Source organism: Salvelinus sp. IW2-2015, linkage group LG18 (assembly GCF_002910315.2).
Source record: "Salvelinus sp. IW2-2015 linkage group LG18, ASM291031v2, whole genome shotgun sequence".
Classification (NCBI taxonomy): domain Eukaryota; kingdom Metazoa; phylum Chordata; class Actinopteri; order Salmoniformes; family Salmonidae; genus Salvelinus; species Salvelinus sp. IW2-2015.
Window position 1 is genome coordinate 70,874,870 of NC_036858.1, and position 12,386 is coordinate 70,887,255.

Genomic DNA, 12,386 nt, shown 5'->3' on the forward strand with positions numbered 1-12,386 from the left:
ACAGAGAGGGGGAGCTCAGCTGGGGCAGATGGGAAGTGTTCACAGATCTGCACCATATCAGTGTTTACAGCTGTGTACCCCAGATAAAGGCTGGGGGCTTTGAAACAGGCAGAGCTGTGAGTATATACTTTAGAAGCATGTGTATGAGCCCTGCAGGAATTGAACACACGATCCACACAGTCCTTGGAGCGTTGGGCTAACCAACTGATCCACACAGTCCTTGGAGCGTTGGGCTAACCAACTGATCCACACAGTCTTTGGAGCGTAGGCTAACCACTGATCCACACAGTCCTTGGAGCGTAGGGCTAACCACTGATCCACACAGTCCTTGGAGCGTAGGGCTAACCAACTGATCACACAGTCCCTTGGAGCGTTGGGCTAACCAACTGATCCACAGTCGCTTGAAGGTTGGGCTAACCAACTGATCCACACAGTCCTTGGAGCGTTGGGCTAACCAACTGATCCACACAGTCCTTGGAGCGTTGGGCTAACCAACTGATCCACACAGTCTTGGAGCGTTGGGCTAACCAACTGATCCACACAGTCCTTGGAGCGTTGGGCTAACCAACTGATCCACAAGTCCTTGGAGCGTTGGGCTAACAACTGATCCACACAGTCCTTGGAGCGTTGGGCTAACCAACTGATCCACACAGTCCTTGGAGCGTTGGGCTAACCAACTGATCCACACAGTCCTTGGAGCGTTGGCTAACCAACTGATCACACAGTCCTTGGAGCGTTGGGCTAACCAACTGATCCACACAGTCCTTGGAGCGTGGCTACCACTGATCCACACAGTCCTTGGAGCGTTGGGCTAACCAACTGATCCACACAGTCCTTGGAGCGTTGGGCTAGTAGTTAGTGGTGTATAATGTTAATGTTTAGTAACGAGAGACCATTTTTCCAGGCCTCTAGGCTAGAGGTTTATGATCAGTTGTGAGGACACTTTAATAGACACATTAGCGGTAAGAACGGTAAGAACACTTGTAGAGCTGTGGTCATCCTTCACGTGATCTAGCTGTGTGTGTGTGGAGGCTATCACCAGAGCATTTTATAGATTTATTTTCTAGGGTCTAAAGTAAAAGTCCTGTCCTCAGCTTGTGACAGGTCACTACTCCAGGAGAGGTTTACAGTGTGTAGGCAGGTGTTCAACAGGGACGCACGCTGCTCACTCAGAGGACTGTTTTATTTTGAAGTTTACAAGTTATAGATTTGGTTAATGCCTTTTACAACTACTTTAATGTATTTTCCAAGTTGCCCGAGGGTATGTATGAGGTAGATACGCAAGCTGTTCTTTTTTGGTATTATAGTTTTAATAGTGAAGAGGGCTGGTTGCTGAGTTCGACTTCCATGACTGTGTTCCAGAGTTTTATAAGAAGGATGTTTACCATGAGGTTATCAGACTGGCTCAATTCATCTTTCTCAAGGACCCTCCCCTCGGACCGTCTTCTCCAATATATTTTGAAAAGGAGGCGAGGAGATAAGATGGGTGGAGTCAAGGAAAGATTGAGAAAGAAACCGGGTCAACAGTGGTAGGGGTGTGTGAGATCTGTCTGTATTCTGTCAACCCTTCCTTGACTTCACCCACTGATCTCCTTAAAGGAACAGTGAAGTTCTGTAGGATAAGTGTGTAAAGGAAAGTTTGTCATGAATCAGATGTTATAAACTTCTTTCATGTTTTAAATGCACTTTTTCAGCACCATATTCTGGATTATACAAACTTGATAGATTGTTGATATTCAAATAGCAGTCTGGACTGCAAAATATAGACCTAGAAGACTATGTATATGGCTCACCAATACTGTCTTAACACATGAAGGCTTATACATGCTTAGAACAAATTTATAAAGCTTTAGTGCCTATACCTGTATGCTGTAAAGTCTTACCTTAATATGAATGCTATACCTTTTTACTACAGATTGCGACGTTCTTCAGCAACAACCTGGATTTCTTTACATCTTCGACAGGCTATGGTCCGAGAGGGGGGGTGGGGGCCCTTAACCCCCTGCAGGCAGAGAGCATGCTGGGTAACAAGAAGAAGGCTTCTGACTACATGCACGCCATCAGAAAGGTCAGTTGTTGCCTGGCTTCGCTGGCCACGTCACAGACCTGGGTTCAAATACTATTCCAAAATATTTTACTAATGCTGTGTTTGATTAAGCGTGCCTGGTGAAATAGGATGTGGGAACCAATAGAATAATCCCAAAAGTATAAAGCCCACTCATCTGACACTCCAGGCAGTCTAAAGCAAACAGTGGAACATCCACTTAACTGTTGTGGTTCAGTATAACAGTGTATATTTGACTGTCCTGTCTGTGTATCCAGCCCAGAGCTGAGTCTGTTCCATACAGAGAGGCCCTGTTGAACCGCCGTGTTCTAACCAGCTCTACAGAGAGCAGACAGGGACTCACACAACAGGTATTGATTGTATTTCCATGTTCCTTCCTTCTACTCTCCAGTTTGTAAGGACACAGGTCCTAAGTCTGCCTCTTTATTCTCAATGTAACCCATTTGGTTACTGACTAGATAAGTGTTATAGAGAAGTATATAAGTCCTCTTACCCCTCTCCCTCCTCCCCTTACCACCCCAGGTGATGGCGAGCCAGGAGAAGATCGCTCGTCTGGAGCAGGAGAAGGAGCACTGGCTGCTGGAGACCCAGCTGGGCAGGGTGAGGCTGGAGAAGGAGAGCCAACGCATCCAGGACTTGGAGACACAGCTCTCCTCTGCCCTGGGAGGAGGAGGAGGAGGAGGAGGCAGCCCAGCCTCAGCCCTCTCCCTGGGTCTGGGCAGCCCAGCCCTCACCAGTCTGGATGATGGAGAGCTGGAGGAGAGAGGAGTAGGGAAGGACGCTATGATAAGCACCAGTCTGGTAGTTACGATCTTCACTTGTTTTTTATTTATTTTAATTTTAATTTTGAGTTGCAAGAATCCATCAACAGGGATTTCATAACTGATAACTTCGGAATTTTGCATCCTTATTTTTATTCAATGGTGTTTTTATTATGCTTCATCCTCATGTTTCACTACTTGGTAGTTGTCTGCTGAGACTGGCATGATGTGAGATGAAATCTAGGGATATCATTCCTCCCTTTCCAACCCTCCCCTTTCCCACCAAATGAGTCAGACACGTCATCGCGGGAGCAGCCATAAAATAGGTTTTAGTGTTTTGGCTTCAGTGAGTTGTAGGGTTGCACATTTTGGGGAATATTCAGAGGTGGGAATTAATGGGAATGTATGAAAATTAACAGAAATATATGCAAATAAATATTAATACCATTTAAATGTAGATGTTTTTTGTATTGGATATATTTACAATATCGTATGGAGACAAACATAAACCTTTTACCTTGTCATAAGTAGACATAATTGCAAACTTCCATGTCAACTCCCTGGACCTCAATGTCCACCTCTTGAACATCAGACTCTGAGGCCTCATCTTCACTGTCACTTTCCAACCTTGTTGAGGATGACTTGTCAGGCTCAAAAAGCCTCAAATTTGCCCAGATGTCCACCAATTTTTCATCCCTTGTATTGGTCAGCCGGTTCCGTGCTTTGGTGTGTGTGTTTGTTCCCAAACAAGGACCGGTGTGCTCTGAGGTGGCTGATGTTGGTGGGATTTGGAGGATGATTGAGGCAACAGGGGAAAGAGCCTCAGATCCACAAAGTCCCTTCCACCAGGTGGCTGATGAAAAATGTTGGCACAACTGCCATATTGCATCTCCATCCCAAAGCCCTTACTTGGAAGTGTACTTCGCCAGACTGCCAAGAACCTTGGTAGACACGGTAGTGACGACACCATAGGCCTTGTTGTTCTCTGCACCAGACAGGATGCTTTTGCCAGCATACTTGGGGTCCAACATGTACGCTGCGGCGTGTATGGGCTTCAGGCAGACGTCTTCATGCTTTTTGGTGTATTTCAGAATGCAGTTTCCTCTGCTTGGAGCAACAGTGAAGTGGGCAGGGCAGTACGGATTTCTTCTTACATCTGCAAGCAGTGTCTGAACATCAGACAGGATGGCATTGTCTCCCTCAGTCCGTGCAATGGCTACTGCTATAGGTTTCAGGCTGCTTACCACTCTCTCCCAAAATACATAATCCAGGAGAATCCTCTTGATGGGGCTGTCCATATCAGCAGACTGTGACATGGCCATTTCTTGGAGAGACTCCTTCCCCTCCAGGAGACTGTCAAACATGATGACAACACCACCCCAATGGGTGTTGCTGGGCAGCTTCAATGTGGTGCTCTTATTCTTCTCACTTTGCTTGGTGAGGTAGATTGCTGCTATATCTTGATGACCCTTCACATACCTAACCATTTCCTTGGTTCTCTTGTGGAGTGTATCCATTGTTTCCAGTTCCATGATGTCCTTGAGGAGCAGATTCAATGCATGAGCAGCACAGCCAATGGGGGTGATGTGAGGGTATGACTCCTCCACTTTAGACCAAGCAGCCTTCATGTTTGCAGCATTGACTGTCACCAGTGCAAATAACTTCTGTGGTCTAAGGTCATTGATGACTGCCTTCAGCTCATCTGCAATATAGAGACCGGTGTGTCTGTTGTACCTTGTGTCTGTGTTCTTGTAGAATACTGGTTGAGGGGTTTAGTTAATTATTCCCACGAACATTCGACCACCCATCAGAGATGATTGCAACACAGTCTGCTTTCTCTATGATTTGCTTGACCTTGAACTCTGTTGAAATCTGCATCCAGCAAATTAGTAGATAACACATGTCTGGTTGGAGGGGTGTATGCTGGGGGAAGAACATTCAGAAATCTCTTCCAATACACATTGCCTGTGAGCATCAGAGGTGAACCAGTTGCATACACAGCTGTAGTAAGACATTCATCAGCATTTCTCTGACTACGTTCCTCCATTGAGTCAAAAAAACAGATTCCAGGAGGACCATGAGCTGTTGCTATCGATAAGGTGTCTGATTCTTCATTTTCACCTCGAATAGAAGTAGAGGGACATTTGTCAGAGGTTACTTGTTGTGAGCGCTGAGGGAACTTTATGCACTTGGCCAGATGATTCTGCATCTTTGTTGCGTTCTTCACATATGATTTGGCACAATATTTGCAAATGTACACAGCTTTTCCTTCTACATTAGCTGCAGTGAAATGTCTCCACATATCAGATAGTGCCTGTGGCATTTTCCTGTAAAGAATAGAAAAAATATATACAATTCTATGTACAGATGAATAGTTAATCAGTTAGATTAAACAACTCCTTTTGTAAGATAAATGTTTTAAAATGAAACATGTATGGAAACAGGTGAATTAACACGCCTCAGTTAGCAGGCTCAAGCAAGCTAAAACCCACATGGTAGCAAAAACTAACTAGCAGAAAATGTTAACAAGTTAGAAATGATTTAAACACACTTTGCTGTAGGCTACTATTTGCTTATTAACAAAAGATTATGTACGTCATATAAAATATATTCACCCCACCCAGTATTGTAATCAAAACTTACAAGAAAGCATGTAGTCCTTGGCTCAGTGTAGTAGTGTGGGCTCAATAGCATCTCATTAGTGTGCAAGATCTTGAGAATCAGCTGTACATGTGATGAAAGAATGCACTGTGCATGCAGAGGGATAGTTTAACCAAAATATGCCACAAGACCTAGAATTGCCTTTTGTGTATCCCACAAAAAAGGTTCACTGTTATAAGCTAACTTATTTGATGAATTTAAGCTACATTCCCGGGCTTAACTTCCCATGGAACATTTCTGGAAAGTTTCCGACCCTTTGCAACTCCAGTGAGTTGTATTATCAGTCTCTGGCTCTGTCCCAATCATCTCTCCTTTCCCCCAAGTATGCACTTGTTCACTATCCTTCACTGATTTGAAAATAACTGATGGGTATAAGAAATGTTGGAAACTCCCTCTAGCGCATGCTTTCACCAATCCAATGTTTTTAGATTTTTGGGAAGTAGTGAACTAGTGTACAATTTAAGGAAAAAAATTGATATTATTGGGATGCGTCCCAGATCTATTTGTGTTGTCCTATGGTGGTTCTCATTGTTTGGCATAACAACGACCATAGGAGCTGGCAAGACAGCACAAACAGATCTGGGACCAGGCGAACACCCACCCACTCACTCAGTACACGGTTTGTGCGGTTAGTCACTGGACACTGTTGTCATGTCATTACCAACCAGCTACACTCTTCATTCACAGGCTTTTATAGATGTTATTCCTTTCCAATCCAGTTTCGTCAGTGAATATTAGGGGCCTGTAGTGTTTTATAGGATTTCAGTGGGAGGGAAATGGGTTTTATTGGCCTGGGCCCAGATCTGTTTGTGCTGTATCTCCAACAATGACTGTAGAAGTTGGCAAAACAGCACAAACAGATCTGGGACCAGTCTTACATTTTATAGCTTTCTCATAGGGAGTTAGTTACTAACTAATGTGTTTCTGTGTTTTGTATCTCTCGCATTAGGTTGGCATGTTGACCACAACTCCTACCAACGAGGAAGTAAGTTTGTCTTGTTTTTCGTGACCCAACTATTCTTTAAAGTCTGTTCCTTTTCCCCTCTTTCACGGGACTAGTCTCAATGCTTTCCTGAAAAGATGGACGAATGAACTCATTAATGAATAGATTGTCATACTTTGGAATGACACTGACTGCTTGAATAAATGCTTGAATGAATACTATGTAGTAACATGCTTATACAACCTTGTTATACTAGTGTAATTACAACACAGGTATAAGAGCCACTTGATGTAAAGTTGTCGTTGGTCTGTCTCTGTGTGTACAGGTGGGAGACGAGGAGTCCAGAGAACAGCTGATTAAGGCTCACTACATGGCCAGAGTAGGAGGACTCACCACACAGCTACAGGTCTCTGACAGCAAGGCTGTTAACTTCCACGCTGAGGTGAGACATGACACACACGTGCGTAAGCACATACTTTTTAAGGATATGTAGCTCCTATTTTGTCGGTGGACACTGGGGAGATATATGGGGAACAAAGTTACACATAGTCAAGCTCCATTGAGATGCTGATCTACAGAAGACCAACTTACTAGTTGGACCAGTCACTCCAGCATTTCCCCTCACGTCTTCCTTCCTTTAATACATACATAATTTGACTCCAAGTATCGTTTTGTTAAAATAAAAATAGGCTGTGCAGCTGCGCCAAAACTATGGTATTTTTCATCCTATAACTTATCTATTTAAAAAAAATAGTGAGCCATCTCCTCTGTTGTAACCCCCCCCCCCCAGTGTCGAGCCCTGTCCAAGCGTCTGGCCATTGCAGAGAAGTCACGGGAGACGCTGACTGAGGAGGTCAAATTGGCTAATCAGAACTTCACACGTCTGCAGGTAAACAACGTCTGTTGTGTAATTTTCAGACTGAAAGAAAGCAGCTTATCCCAGATAGAATAAAATCAGCTTTATTACATTGGTAGTTGTGTTATGCATATTTGTCCTGAACTTGGTCCTCAAATTTTTTGCTGTTTTTTTTGTAAGATTTCCCATTTATTCAATGAAATGCCATTTAGCAGACGCTTTTATCCAAAGTGACTTTTAATCAATCGTTCATACATTTTTAAGTATGGGTGGCCCGGGAATTGAACCCTGGCATTGCAAGATCCATGCRCCAACTGAGACATGGCAAATTACCTTGAACAATCATACTGGCTCTAACTAACCACAACCTGCTCCTTGTCTTTCAGGATGAGCTTGCCACGACCAAGAGGAGTTACAAGGAACAACTCAGTATGATGAGCGACCACCTGTGCAGCATGAACGAGACTCTCAGCAAACAGAGAGAGGAGATTGACATACTCAAACTGAGCAGCAAGGTACAGAGTCCCCTCACACCGCTCCCTCAATGAGACAAACCTGGATAAATTAAGGTTGAATGAAAATGTGCCACTCACGGGTCTAGACAGACAGAGAAGCAGTACTAGGTGAGGTTATGCTGACATGCTGTGTAGACATATCCCAGTAACAAACTACTATCCAGTCTGAGGGGAACAGGGAGGCTGGGTATGGAAGGGTCTGAGGGGAACAGGGAGGCTGGGTATGGAAGGGTCTGAGGGGAACAGGGAGGCTGGGTATGGAAGGGTCTGAGGGATACAGGGAGGCTGGGTATGGCAGGGTCTGAGGGGAACAGGGAGGCGGGTATGGCAGGGTCTGAGGGGAACAGGGAGGCGGGGTATAGCAGGGTCTGAGGGGAACTGGGGAGGTGGGGGTATAGCAGGGTCTGAGGGGAACTGGGAGGTGGGGTATAGCAGGGTCTGAGGGGAACTGGGGAGTGGGGGTATAGCAGGGTCTGAGGGGAACTGGGAGGTGGGTATAGCAGGGTCTGAGGGAACTGGGGAGGTGGGGTATAGCAGGGTCTGAGGGGACTGGGAGGGTGGGGTATAGCAGGTCTGAGGGGAACTGGGGAGTGGGGGTATAGCAGGGTCTGAGGGGAACTGGGAGGTGGGGTATAGCAGGGTCTGAGGGAACTGGGGAGGTGGGGTATAGCAGGGTCTGAGGGGAACTGGGAGGTGGGGTATAGCAGGGTCTGAGGGGAACTGGGGAGTGGGGTATAGCAGGGTCTGAGGGGAACAGGGAGGTGGGGTATAGCAGGGTCTGAGGGGAACTGGGAGTGGGGTATAGCAGGGTCTGAGGGGAACTGGGGAGGTGGGGTATAGCAGGGTCGAGGGAACTGGGAGGTGGGGTATAGCAGGTCTGAGGGGAACTGGGAGGTGGGTATAGCAGGGTCTGAGGGGAACTGGGAGGTGGGGTATAGCAGGGTCTGAGGGGAACTGGGAGGCGGGGTATAGCAGGGTCCGGAGGGAACTGGGAGGTGGGGTATAGCAGGGTCTGAGGGGAACTGGGAGGTGGGGTATAGCAGGGTCTGAGGGAACTGGGAGGTGGGGTATAGCAGGGTCTGAGGGGAACTGGGAGGTGGGTATAGCAGGGTCTGAGGGGAACTGGGGGTGGGGTATAGCGGGTCTGAGGGAACTGGGAGTGGGGTTAGCAGGGTCTGAGGGGAACTGGGAGGTGGGGTATAGCAGGGTCTGAGGGAACTGGAGGTGGGTATAGCAGGGTCTGAGGGACTGGGGAGGTGGGTATAGCAGGGTCTGAGGGGAACTGGGAGGTGGGGTATAGCAGGGTCTGAGGGGACCTGGGGAGGTGGGTATAGCAGGGTCTGAGGGGAACTGGGAGGGGGGGTATAGCAGGGTCTGAGGGGAACTGGGAGGTGGGGTTATAGGCAGGGTCTGAGGGGAACTGGGAGGTGGGGTATAGCAGGGTCTGAGGGGAACTGGGGGGGTGAATGGGCAAGACAAAGGATAAAGTGTCTTTGAACACGTTATGGTAGTAGGTGCTTGGCGCACCGGTTTGAGTGTTTCAAGAACTGCAACACTGCTGGGTTTTTCACGCTCCACAGTTTCCCGTGTGTATCAAGAATGGTCCACCAACCAAAGGACATCCAGCCAACTTGACACAACTGTGGGAACTATTGGAGTCAACATGGGCCAGCATCCCTGTGGAACACTTTCGACACCTTGTAGTCCATGCCCTGACGAATTGAGGCTGTTCTGCGTGCAAAATAAGTGTTTTGTTCAAATACTGGTGGATTCAACTAATAAAAGAATAGACAACCTGAGGTCCAGTACCTGAAGAACAGTTTGCAGTTCTCCCAGGGTCAGCTCGATGAGTTGAAACAGGAGAACGGCAAGATGACAGCAATCTGTAAATCAGTGAGATAGGACATCAGTTCTGTGTGTGAATACATGATAACAATGAGGGACAACAAGGCGGAACAACATGGTTGCGGATGGAATTTCAGAATCTCCACATGAGACCTGGACGGAGGGATGATTTCTGATTAAATTGAAGACCACAGGAAGATTGAGGGGAAGAACCGCACACAGGACTGGAAAACCCAGGTGACAGGCCCAGGCCGATAGTTGTGAACTTCCTGAGGTTCAGGACAATGTAGCTGGTCTGGAAAGAGCCAAGAACTTGAGAGGAATGTACATCTTCCTCAATGAGGACTATCCTGAAGTTGTGCGACGAGGAAAGAGTTCTCAGCCATGAAAGCTGCGACAGAGTGTGGGGACATTGCTTACATCCGCTATGACAGGCTCATTGTCCACCCTCCCTCCCAAAAGCCAGGAAGGGGTGAGAAAGCCAGGCCTATGGGTTCTTTGCTTCAACCACGCAGCGCACACACACACCTATTGATTAATGGACTGCTGAATTAATATATTTTCTCTTGCTTTGTTTGCTCTTTTCAGTATTATGTCTATCTCTGATAAGCTACCCAGGAAAGAAACATCATAACAWTCATATATTAGCCATTTCAGAGACTCACTCACATAATTAATTTGATTATACAGCAGTAGCACTACAAGGATATAAAATGTCATGGCTTTAGAAGCTTCTGATAGGCTAATTGACATCATTTGAGTCAATTGGAGGTTTACCTATAGATGTATTTCAAGGCCTACCTTCAAACTCAGTGCCTCTTTGCTTGACATCATGGGAAAATCAAAAGAAATCAGCCAAGACCTCTGGAAGTCTGGTTCATCCTTGGGAGCAATTTCCAAACGCCTGACGGTACCACGTTCATCTGTACAAACAATAGTACGCCAGTATAAATACCATGGGACCACGGTGTCGTCATACTGCTCAGGAAGGAGACGRGTTCTGTCCCCTKGAGATGAACGTACTTTGATGCGAAAAGTGCAAATCAATCCCAGAACAACAGCAAAGGACCTTGTGAAGATGCTGGAGGAAACCGGTACAAAAGTATCTATATCCACAGTAAAACGAGTCCTATATTGACATAACCTGAAAGGCCGCATAGCAAGGAAGAAGCCACTGCTCCAAAACCACCCTAAAAATGCCAGACTACGGTTTGCAACTGCACATAGGGACAAAGATCGTACTTTTTGGAGAAATGTCCTCTGGTCTGATGAAACAAAAATAGAACTGTTTGGCCAGTTTGTTTGGCTAAGGTGTATGTAAACTTCCGACTGCAACTGTATATTCAGAGCCATATCCCTGTAATGCTTAGAGAAGATCTTATGTCAAGTGTTATTGAAGTGTTGTGGTTGCAGGTTCACTTGACACATCTGAAGCCTTTTCTTTTGGGGTGTTGCTATAGTCCACCAGGTGCTAACAGTCAGTATCTAAATAATGTGTGAAATGCTTGATATTCTATGTGATGTAAACAGAGGTCTACTTTCTTGGACCTGAATATTGACTGGTTTTCATCAAGTTGTCCGCTCAAGAGGAAGCTTCTTACTGTAAACAGTGCCTGTAATCTGGTTCAAATGATTAATCCATGTACCAGGGTGTTTACAAACACTACAAGATCACCACATGTATTGATCACATTTTTACTAATACTGAAGAACTTTGTTCTAAAGCTATATCCGTACCCATTGGATGCAGTGATCACAATATTGTGGCTATATCCAGGGAAGCCAAAGTTCCAAAAGCTGGGTCTAAATTACTGTATAAGAGATCATACAAAATATTTTMCTGTGACTCTTATGTGGATGATGATAAACATATTTGTTGGTCGGAAGTGAAGTGCAGCATCCAGACGCTGCACTTGATGAATTTATGAAATTGCTTCTTCAAATTATTGATTAAACAATTCACCTYTTAGAAACTGACTAAGAGCTGTTCAGGCTCCATTGATTGATTGAGGAATTGAAAAACTGTATGGTTGAAAGAGATGGGGCTAAAGGAGTGGCTAATACATCTGACTGGCTGACCTACTGCAAATTGAGAAATTGTGAGACTAAACTCCACAACAAAAGAAACTGTACTATGAACTGTACTATAAACTTTAGAGCACTTTAAATGAAATTATGGGCAGAAAGACATTCAACTCCATCTTTCATCGAATCAGATGGCTTATCACAAAACCATTTGATGTTGCCATTATTTTGATTACTTCATTAGCAAAGTGGGCAAACTTTAGCAGGAAATGCCAACAACGGACAGTGAGCCATCGTATTCATATATAAGAAAACAAATAATGAAAGAAAAGCATTGCAACTTTGAATTTGGAAAGTTAGTGTGTGAGAGGTGGAAAAATTGTTATCGATCAATAATGACAAACCTCCTGGGCTTTGACAGCTTAGATGGAAAGCTACTTAGGATGGAAGCTGACTCTATAGCCACTGCTATCTGTCATATCTTTAATCTGAGCCTAGAGGAAAGACTTTGTACTCAGGCCTGGAGGGAAGCCAAAGTAATTCCACTACCCTAGTGGTAGCGGAATGTGGTAAAGTGGCGTGGTACAGCAGCCTTTACTGGTCCTAACAGCAGGCCTATCAGCTTGCTGCCAGCTCCTAGCAAACTGTTGTAAAAAAATTGTGTTTGACCAAATATAATGCTATTTCTCTGTAAACAAATTAACAACAGACTTTC

General features: G+C 45.4%; 1 protein-coding gene and 1 pseudogene across 1 annotated transcript in view; one reads left to right on the top strand and one right to left on the bottom strand.

Annotated features, from left to right (window-relative positions):
* The window catches only part of LOC111977789 (forkhead box protein N2), a 135,602-nt gene extending 125,887 nt beyond the window's left edge, over nt 1-9,715 (bottom strand). Inside the window, exon 1 of the mRNA XM_070448681.1 lies at nt 9,611-9,715. The gene's annotated coding sequence lies outside the window, so the exon portion shown is untranslated. The remainder of the gene's footprint in view (nt 1-9,610) is intronic.
* The window catches only part of LOC111978140 (protein phosphatase 1 regulatory subunit 21-like), a 53,835-nt pseudogene that overhangs the window by 37,347 nt on the left and 4,102 nt on the right, over nt 1-12,386 (top strand).